Source organism: Montipora foliosa, chromosome 4, assembly GCF_036669935.1.
Source record: "Montipora foliosa isolate CH-2021 chromosome 4, ASM3666993v2, whole genome shotgun sequence".
Taxonomy (NCBI): domain Eukaryota; kingdom Metazoa; phylum Cnidaria; class Anthozoa; order Scleractinia; family Acroporidae; genus Montipora; species Montipora foliosa.
In genome coordinates, this window is record NC_090872.1 from 18,394,487 (window position 1) to 18,403,187 (window position 8,701).

General features: G+C 35.8%; 2 long non-coding RNA genes across 2 annotated transcripts; both read left to right on the plus strand.

Moving 5' to 3' along the window:
* Positions 1-215: 215 nt before the first annotated feature.
* On the plus strand, positions 216-2,573 carry LOC137999048 (uncharacterized). The gene is made up of 2 exons (XR_011122883.1): positions 216-384; positions 1,698-2,573. It is a non-coding gene; the product is annotated as an uncharacterized lncRNA (long non-coding RNA).
* A 3,428-nt stretch (positions 2,574-6,001) lies between these two features.
* Positions 6,002-7,603, plus strand: LOC137999049 (uncharacterized). Its single transcript, XR_011122884.1, has 2 exons — positions 6,002-6,170; positions 7,484-7,603. It is a non-coding gene; the product is annotated as an uncharacterized lncRNA (long non-coding RNA).
* The last annotated feature ends 1,098 nt before the right edge of the window (positions 7,604-8,701 follow it).

An 8,701-nucleotide genomic window follows, 5' to 3' on the forward strand; every position in this document is an offset into this window, starting at 1 on the left:
ACTTTTTTTTTATCCGTGACAAAAACTTTTTTTTATCCATGACAAAACTTTTTTATCAAAGACAAAACTTTCTTTTTATCCAGGACAAACTTTTTTTTATCCATGAAAAAACTTTTTACCATGACAAAATTCTTTCAGTCACGACAAAACTGTTAGCTTTTTGAGCCGTGACAAATGGCGTGACCGTGTAGTCGAGAGCGTTGCATTGTGGGTGCGCTTTGCCACGAGGAGCAAACATGGCTGCTTTTTTCGGGCGGTGTGTTTACAAGGGAAATTGCGAGCTAAATTGCTAAGTGTTTGTGATTGAGGACGGTGGAAATTCCGCATCTTCTGTTTGTCTGGCCTGCAAGCATTTGGCAGCGTTTCACACCCAAAGTACTACCGGTAACTCTATGTCTGTTGCTTCGTTCACTCGTCCACCAGTGGACGAAAAAACGAATGAATGAACTTTATTTAAGTGTCAGAGTATTTAGCTAAAAATAAGCTAATTGTGGACACTAAAAGAACATTCCAAATACAAAATATAAATTAAAATAGGAACACCACGAGTGTTAAAAGCTAATTTAAAATGTTTAAAGTGTTAAGAGCTAATTTGAAATTTAAAAACTAATTTAAAATTTACAATCTTTTGTTAAAACAAAGAATATTCATGTAAAACTATTTACATATTTAAATATTACTTATTTCAAAGAAAATCTAATATTTAATGTTCGCATAAAGCACGGTTGCTGCATGTGCCTCAATATAAGAAGTAATGTCTTTCTTTCTAATGTTCCGCCTCAAAATTGTCTAGCGAAGGTTGCTGTCGATCACTTGGGGATAGTCTGGACCAAAGATAGGGGCCCAGATATCTAATACAGTGTTTTCCGTATCTTACTGTTGAATAGCGAGGTACATCTGCAGATAGCTCATATACAGTGTGGATCTACCTCAGAGTTATTAAAAGATTAAAAGTTTAACTCATTTTGACGCAAAATGATCATGGGTTCTTACTCAGCATATCTATGACGCTGAGTTATTTATAGAATGTTGTACTACTGTTCAAAGCACGCCGGGTACCTGCACTAAAACCAAAATTTGTTTATAATTTATAAAAGCTTACTGACCAGATAACTTAGCAATAAAAACTAGTGATAAATATACACGACCTTTTGGTATTTTGCCCCCCTCTACTATGTGTGACACATATGTCACCATTATCAAGAGTAGATTTAAATATAAATTAAACTTTCATTGTTTATATATAAATATACATCGTTAAAAATCTCATTTTTAATCTACATTTTTGCATTTTCATTATAGTGACATGTTGTCGCATTCTTAAATTAAATGTTTTACAAAATAGTCCGTTATGAGGACCATGTAATTGGGACCAAATTTGGTACGTGGTCAAAAGAAAGTCAACCGAAAACCCAAAATCTTTCACAATTTATTGGCTTCGTCCATCAGAATAGCGTAGGTTTTTGCATGCTCTGTAAACTCCAGAGTGTAGCAAAACGTCTTTGTTGACCCATTTTTACCGGCAAAGCAACTTGTTTTTCTTACATAAAATGTGTTTCTTTTACCCCATTTTCTTTCAAATTTAAATCGATACTCATCGATCATAGAATAGCGACTAATGGCAGGAAAACCATCATGATCATACATTTCATTGAATAAATTTCATTTACAGCCAACTTCTTTTATTTTTCTTTCAGAGATCAATATGGCCGTTGACCATGTTAGCCCCTCTCCAACATGGATGCCGTAACGACAACGTGAACACATCATTTTTGCGGAACTACCACACCCTTGTCACATTAAAATGGTTGAAATGGTCTCGAAGTGATTACAATAACGTGAATTTATATTTTGAGATGACGTTCTCATTGTCATCGCCTTTTTCGTTGCTTAAGCGCCTTAACTGTGTCCCTCGAGAATGGTTCCTTTGGTGCTCCGACAAACTAACGATTGTTCAAAGCGACTAAACATTGAATGCATTTTTGAGTCAGTTGAAATTTTACCCCCGTGTCTAGGGCTAAAATAAGCGACCGAAAAATGATGCTTCGGTCTTTGTTTTGCTTCTTTTTATTTTGGTTTGGTTTTGCTATGTTTTTTAACCAAGACCTAAGGCCATACAATTGACAGGAACGTTTTTCAAGCTTTGAAAAAAAACTCACCCTGTTTAAATACTCCATATGATACCTCACCCTCAGCTGCAGGTTGTTGTCAATAACATATATACAGACTATGGATACACTTGAGCTAGTACTAACTTTTGTCAGGTTGACTGGCTGATATAAAAATAGGAAAAACGTACGTGGCCCTAAAACAGCCGCTTGACTGACTACGCAATATAATTCTTTCAAGAGAGGGGCGGCTTATTATACTTTTTGCCTCATGACTGAACGAATATAAAAAACGAGTGCTTTTGATGGCCAGCTAAGTTCCTGTTCTAAAGTCCAGGTTTAAAGTGCCGAATTTTCAAGAACAAAAAAGGAATATTTCTGATTCTCGAAAAATATTCGGTTCTTGTGTGATACGATCAGATTGTCCGAGAGGCAAATAAATGTGCTTGAACTATTCCACTTTGACGAGTCTACTTGTTGTCGTGTGTATAATAAATATTGCTTATTTCTTTCAATGTTTATAGAGAGATGTATATTGTAAACAATATATATATGTAAACTATAATTATTTCAATTGCTTTCGATTTATTTCGAACTAAATATACTTGAAGTAAGTGAAATAGTATTTCAAGTTTGACCAGGTCGAAATATACCAAGGTATACAATAAAACAAGTGAAAATGCTGTTTTCCTGGAATTTCGTCTCAACTCAGTCAAAACTGATGGCCTCTTGCATGATCCCGGGCTGGCTCGGATTGGTTTCTGTTCATTCAGCCTGGTTTCCGGATCCGATATGAAAACTGTTGACGCCATCATTTGAGGATGAAAGCTAACAAACAGATGAGTTTGCAAAAATTTCTCGATTTTCTTTGTTCAAGCAACATCAAAATTCTTCTAACGTTCCGTTCCTCGTGAAGCATTCAGATAGGACTTGATAGATTATGCTAGTAAAGTCCGTGCAAGTTGCTCATCATGATAATGAGAAATAGTTGCTCATAATTTGCCAAAACTTGAAAGGAGTGAAAAAGTTGCTTGCTAGGGTGACAGTTTATTATGGATAAACATTAGGATAATAACATAAATTTAACTTAATATAGTGATAAAACATAATTTCAAATTTAATTATATTACTGTTCAACAGTTGGGTTCTACGGTCTCTTATACTTTATACGGTATGTCTGTTTTTCTGTTACTTGCCAGTTGACATTGCTGATTGGCACTATTGTAACTTATCATAACCGAGGCCTCAAGGTTATCTTCAAGTAGTTTCTTGCTCTGTCATGCATAAAGAAAATGGCAACTACAATAGTATTGATTATCGGCTCAGTCTTATTCAAAAACTGCTGTCGTATCGTGGGCTAACATCAAAAGACAACGATCGCCTGCAGCAATTTTATTGACATTTAAATGTAGTGTAATAACGGAGGTTTTACAGATATAATTTAAGTCTGAAGTGTTTATATCTTAGTAAAGGGTCATTGGATGCTTAAAACATCAAAGTTGCTCATTTGGTGCTCAAAACAGGTAAAAAATGCTCAAAACTCCAAAAGTTGCCAAGCACAATCTATTAATTAAGTGAAAAAGAAAATCAAAAAAGCACCAACACGATGTGCGCATGAGTGATGTGTTGGCCACACCGGGTTGGTTGGAGCTATATCGAAGGCGTTGATCGAGGAACGAGAGCACCCCCGTTTATGGGACAGCGGTCGAAGGGTGTAGCACGTCTTGTAAGCTACATGTTTTACCAATACAGAAACAAACCAAAACATTCATTCATTAAAGCTAAGTTACCTCCTACACAAGACTTAATTAGACCTAAACAAGAGTTTTTAGGCCTAAAGTTACGTTTAATGGACGGTGATTGGATCAAAGAGAGTTTCCACCCATGGTAGATAGCCTGCGTAGCTGGCGGTTAAGTAAGAGATCTCGAGCAGCGAAGGTGCAATAAGCCTGGGGCGTGGGGTTCTTCCTTTCCCCCCCCCCCCCCCCCCCACCCCAGCCTACTCGCGCTTCGAAATGAACAGGTAGTTACGCAGGCTACATGGCAGAGGTCTCTTTCCCCATATTTGTCAGCCCAGCGAACGCGAAAGTAAAAGGGACCTCTGCTAGCAGGGAATACTACGTGGGAAGTGCGGCCAACACTCCAGGAATTTTTAAGTGACGGCTTTGTAATTACATGTGAAATAGGTTAGGTTTTCATGTTTCTTGGATGAGAGTTTTAATGAATACCGCCGCACTTTTGATAACCCCAAAACCAAATCCAAACTCACTGAAGTCGCAGAACATTCTCTCTCCTCTCCTCACAACGTTTCTAACGACATGAAATATATTTCTATCGAAAAAATATTTTCCAACAGATTCAATCCGTAAGTCAAGATAGCTATTTTTTTTTTATTTCAAAAAGCAAAACACTCCCAAAGTAATAATTATTGACAGAACAGTTATGTAACCTTAGCGTCAACAATAATAGTCTTAAGTTTATCATCGGATCTTCTGTTCACAAGAGAGGCCTTTTGGTGTGCTCAAGTATGCACCCTCAAACCACATGGACTAACCTTTTTTTTATCCATGACAAAACTTTTTTTTTATCCGTGACAAACTTTTTTTTATCCATGAAAAAACTTTTTTCCATGACAAAATTCTTTCAGTCGTGACAAACCTTTTTTTCATCCGTGACAAAACTTTTTTTCATCCATGACGAAACGTTTTTTATCATATACGTACCGAGATTTACACTCCAAAAAGGATCGAGATAAAAATAGTCTCTTTGCTCTAGAGAAGCCAGCTGATTGGTCATACGATATATCGACGCTCTGATTGGCTATATCGTTATTTTCTTGAGAGAAAAATTATCGTATCAGCCTTTTGATTGGCTGATATGATGTTGAACTTTGGCGCGGGTGGCCTGTGCACAGATTTGTAAACATGGCGGCAGACTGGTGTATGGTTTTCAAAGTTTTTGATCTTTTATTGCTTAGTTTTCTCCACAAAAATACTTCAGAAGATCTTAAACAGTTTTAAAGGTGCTCAAGCGAGGTATGAAAGGTAAAGATTTCTTTTATTTCAAAAATATTTTGCTATTTGTTTAGGACTTTTGTTCACGAACGATGGTTTGATGGTCTCTCGATTAACAGTTTAAATACCTCGTTAACTTTATGATCTCTGTACTTATATGATAAACAAATTACTTCATGATTGGCTCGTTTGTACGATTTTTATTACTCACTCGTTGTGAAGGATCGTAAAAAGTAATCTATATATCCATGACAAACTTTTTTTTTATCCGTGACAAAAACTTTTTTTTATCCATGACAAAACTTTTTTATCAAAGACAAAACTTTCTTTTTATCCAGGACAAACTTTTTTTTATCCATGAAAAAACTTTTTTTCCATAACAAAATTATTTCAGTCGTGGCAAAATTCTTTTTCAGTCCGTGACAAAATTCTTTTTATCCGTGACAAAACCTGTTTTTCATCCATGACAAAACGTTTTTTCATCCATGACAAAACTTTTTTTTATCCATGACAAACTAGTTTTTATCCATGACAAAGCTTTTTTTTATCCAGGACAAAACTTTTTTTATCCAGGACAAAACTTTTTTTTATCCATGAAAAAACTTTTTTTCCATGACAAAATTCTTTCAGTCGTGGCAAAATTCATTTTCAGTCCGTGACAAAATTCTTTTTATCCGTGACAAAACCTGTTTTTCATCCATGACAAAACGTTTTTTCATCCATGACAAACCTTTTTTTTATCCATGACAAACTTTTTTTTATCCATGACAAAACTTTTTACCATGACAAAATTCTTTCAGTCACGACAAAACTGTTAGCTTTTGTTGAGCCGTGACAAATGGCGTGACCGTGTAGTCGAGAGCGTTGCATTGTGGGTGCGCTTTGCCACGAGGAGCAAACATGGCTGCTTTTTTCGGGCGGTGTGTTTACAAGGGAAATTGCGAGCTAAATTGCTAAGTGTTTGTGATTGAGGACGGTGGAAATTCCGCATCTTCTGTTTGTCTGGCCTGCAAGCATTTGGCAGCGTTTCACACCCAAAGTACTACCGGTAACTCTATGTCTGTTGCTTCGTTCACTCGTCCACCAGTGGACGAAAAAACGAATGAATGAACTTTATTTAAGTGTCAGAGTATCTAGCTTAAAATAAGCTAATTGTGGACACTAAAAGAACATTCCAAATACAAAATATAAATTAAAATAGGAACACCACGAGTGTTAAAAGCTAATTTAAAATGTTTAAAGTGTTAAGAGCTAATTTGAAATTTAAAAACTAATTTAAAATTTACAATCTTTTGTTAAAACAAAGAATATTCATGTAAAACTATTTACATATTTAAATATTACTTATTTCAAAGAAAATCTAATATTTAATGTTCGCATAAAGCACGGTTGCTGCATGTGCCTCAATATAAGAAGTAATGTCTTTCTTTCTAATGTTCCGCCTCAAAATTGTCTAGCGAAGGTTGCTGTCGATCACTTGGGGATAGTCTGGACCAAAGATAGGGGCCCAGATATCTAATACAGTGTTTTCCGTATCTTACTGTTGAATAGCGAGGTACATCTGCAGATAGCTCATATACAGTGTGGATCTACCTCAGAGTTATTAAAAGATTAAAAGTTTAACTCATTTTGACGCAAAATGATCATGGGTTCTTACTCAGCATATCTATGACGCCGAGTTATTTATAGAATGTTGTACTACTGTTCAAAGCACGCCGGGTACCTGCACTAAAACCAAAATTTGTTTATAATTTATAAAAGCTTACTGACCAGATAACTTAGCAATAAAAACTAGCGATAAATATACACGACCTTTTGGTATTTTTCCCCCCTCTACTATGTGTGACACATATGTCACCATTATCAAGAGTAGATTTAAATATAAATTACAGTTTCATTGTTTATATATATATATACATCGTTAAAAATCTCATTTTTAATCTACATTTTTGCATTTTCATTATAGTGACATGTTGTCGCATTCTTAAATTAAATGTTTTACAAAATAGTCCGTTATGAGGACCATGTAATTGTGACCAAATTTGGTACGTGGTCAAAAGAAAGTCAACCGAAAACCCAAAATCTTTCACAATTTATTGGCTTCGTCCATCAGAATAGGGTAGGTTTTCGCATGCTCTGTAAACTCCAGAGTGTAGCAAAACGTCTTTGTTGACCCATTTTTACCGGCAAAGCAACTTGTTTTTCTTACATAAAATGTGTTTCTTTTACCCCATTTTCTTTCAAATTTAAATCGATACTCATCGATCATAGAATAGCGACTAATGGCAGGAAAACCATCATGATCATACATTTCATTGAATAAATTTCATTTACAGCCAACTTCTTTTATTTTTCTTTCAGAGATCAATATGGCCGTTGACCATGTTAGCCCCTCTCCAACATGGATGCCGTAACGACAACGTGAACACATCATTTTTGCGGAATTACCACACCCTTGTCACATTAAAATGGTTGAAATGGTCTCGAAGTGATTACAATAACGTGAATTTATATTTTGAGATGACGTTCTCATTGTCATCGCCTTTTTCGTTGCTTAAGCGCCTTAACTGTGTCCCTCGAGAATGGTTCCTTTGGTGCTCCGACAAACTAACGATTGTTCAAAGCGACTAAACATTGAATGCATTTTTGAGTCAGTTGAAATTTTACCCCCGTGTCTAGGGCTAAAACAAGCGACCGAAAAATGGTGCTTCGGTCTTTGTTTTGCTTCTTTTTATTTTGGTTTGGTCTGCTATGTTTTTTAACCAAGAGCTAAGGACATACAATTGACAGGAACGTTTTTCAAGCTTTGAAAAAAAAACTCACCCTGTTTAAATACTCCATTTGATACCTCACCCTCAGCTGCAGGTTGTTGTCAATAACATATATACAGACTATGGATACGCTTGAGCTGGTACTAACTTTTGTCAGGTTGACTGGCTGATATAGAAATAGTAAAAACGTACGTGGCCCTAAAACAGCCGCTTGACTGACTACGCAATATAATTCTTTCAAGAGAGGGGCGGCCTCTTATACGTTTTGCCTTATGACTGAACGAATATAACAAACGAGTGCTTTTGATGGCCAGCTAAGTTCCTGTTCTAAAGTCCAGGTTTAAAGTGCCGTATTTTCAAGAACAAATAAGGAATATTTCTGATGCTCGAAAAATATTCGGTTCTTGTGTGATACGATCAGATTGTCCGAGAGGCAAATAAATGTGCTTGAACTATTCCACTTTGACGAGTCTACTTGTTGTCGTGTGTATAACAAATATTGCTTATTTCTTTCAATATTTATAGAGAGATGTATATTGTAAACAATATATATATGTAAAGTATAATTATTTCAATTGCTTTCGATTTATTTCGAACTAAATATACTTGAAGTAAGTGAAATAGTATTTCAAGTTTGATCAGGTCGAAATATACCAAGTTATACATTAAAACAAGTGAAAATGCTGTTTTCCTGGAATTTCGTCTCAACTCAGTCAAAACTGATGGCCTCTTGCATGATCCCGGGCTGGCTCGGATTGGTTTCTGTTCATTCAGCCCGGTTTCCGGATCCGATATGAAAACTGTTGAC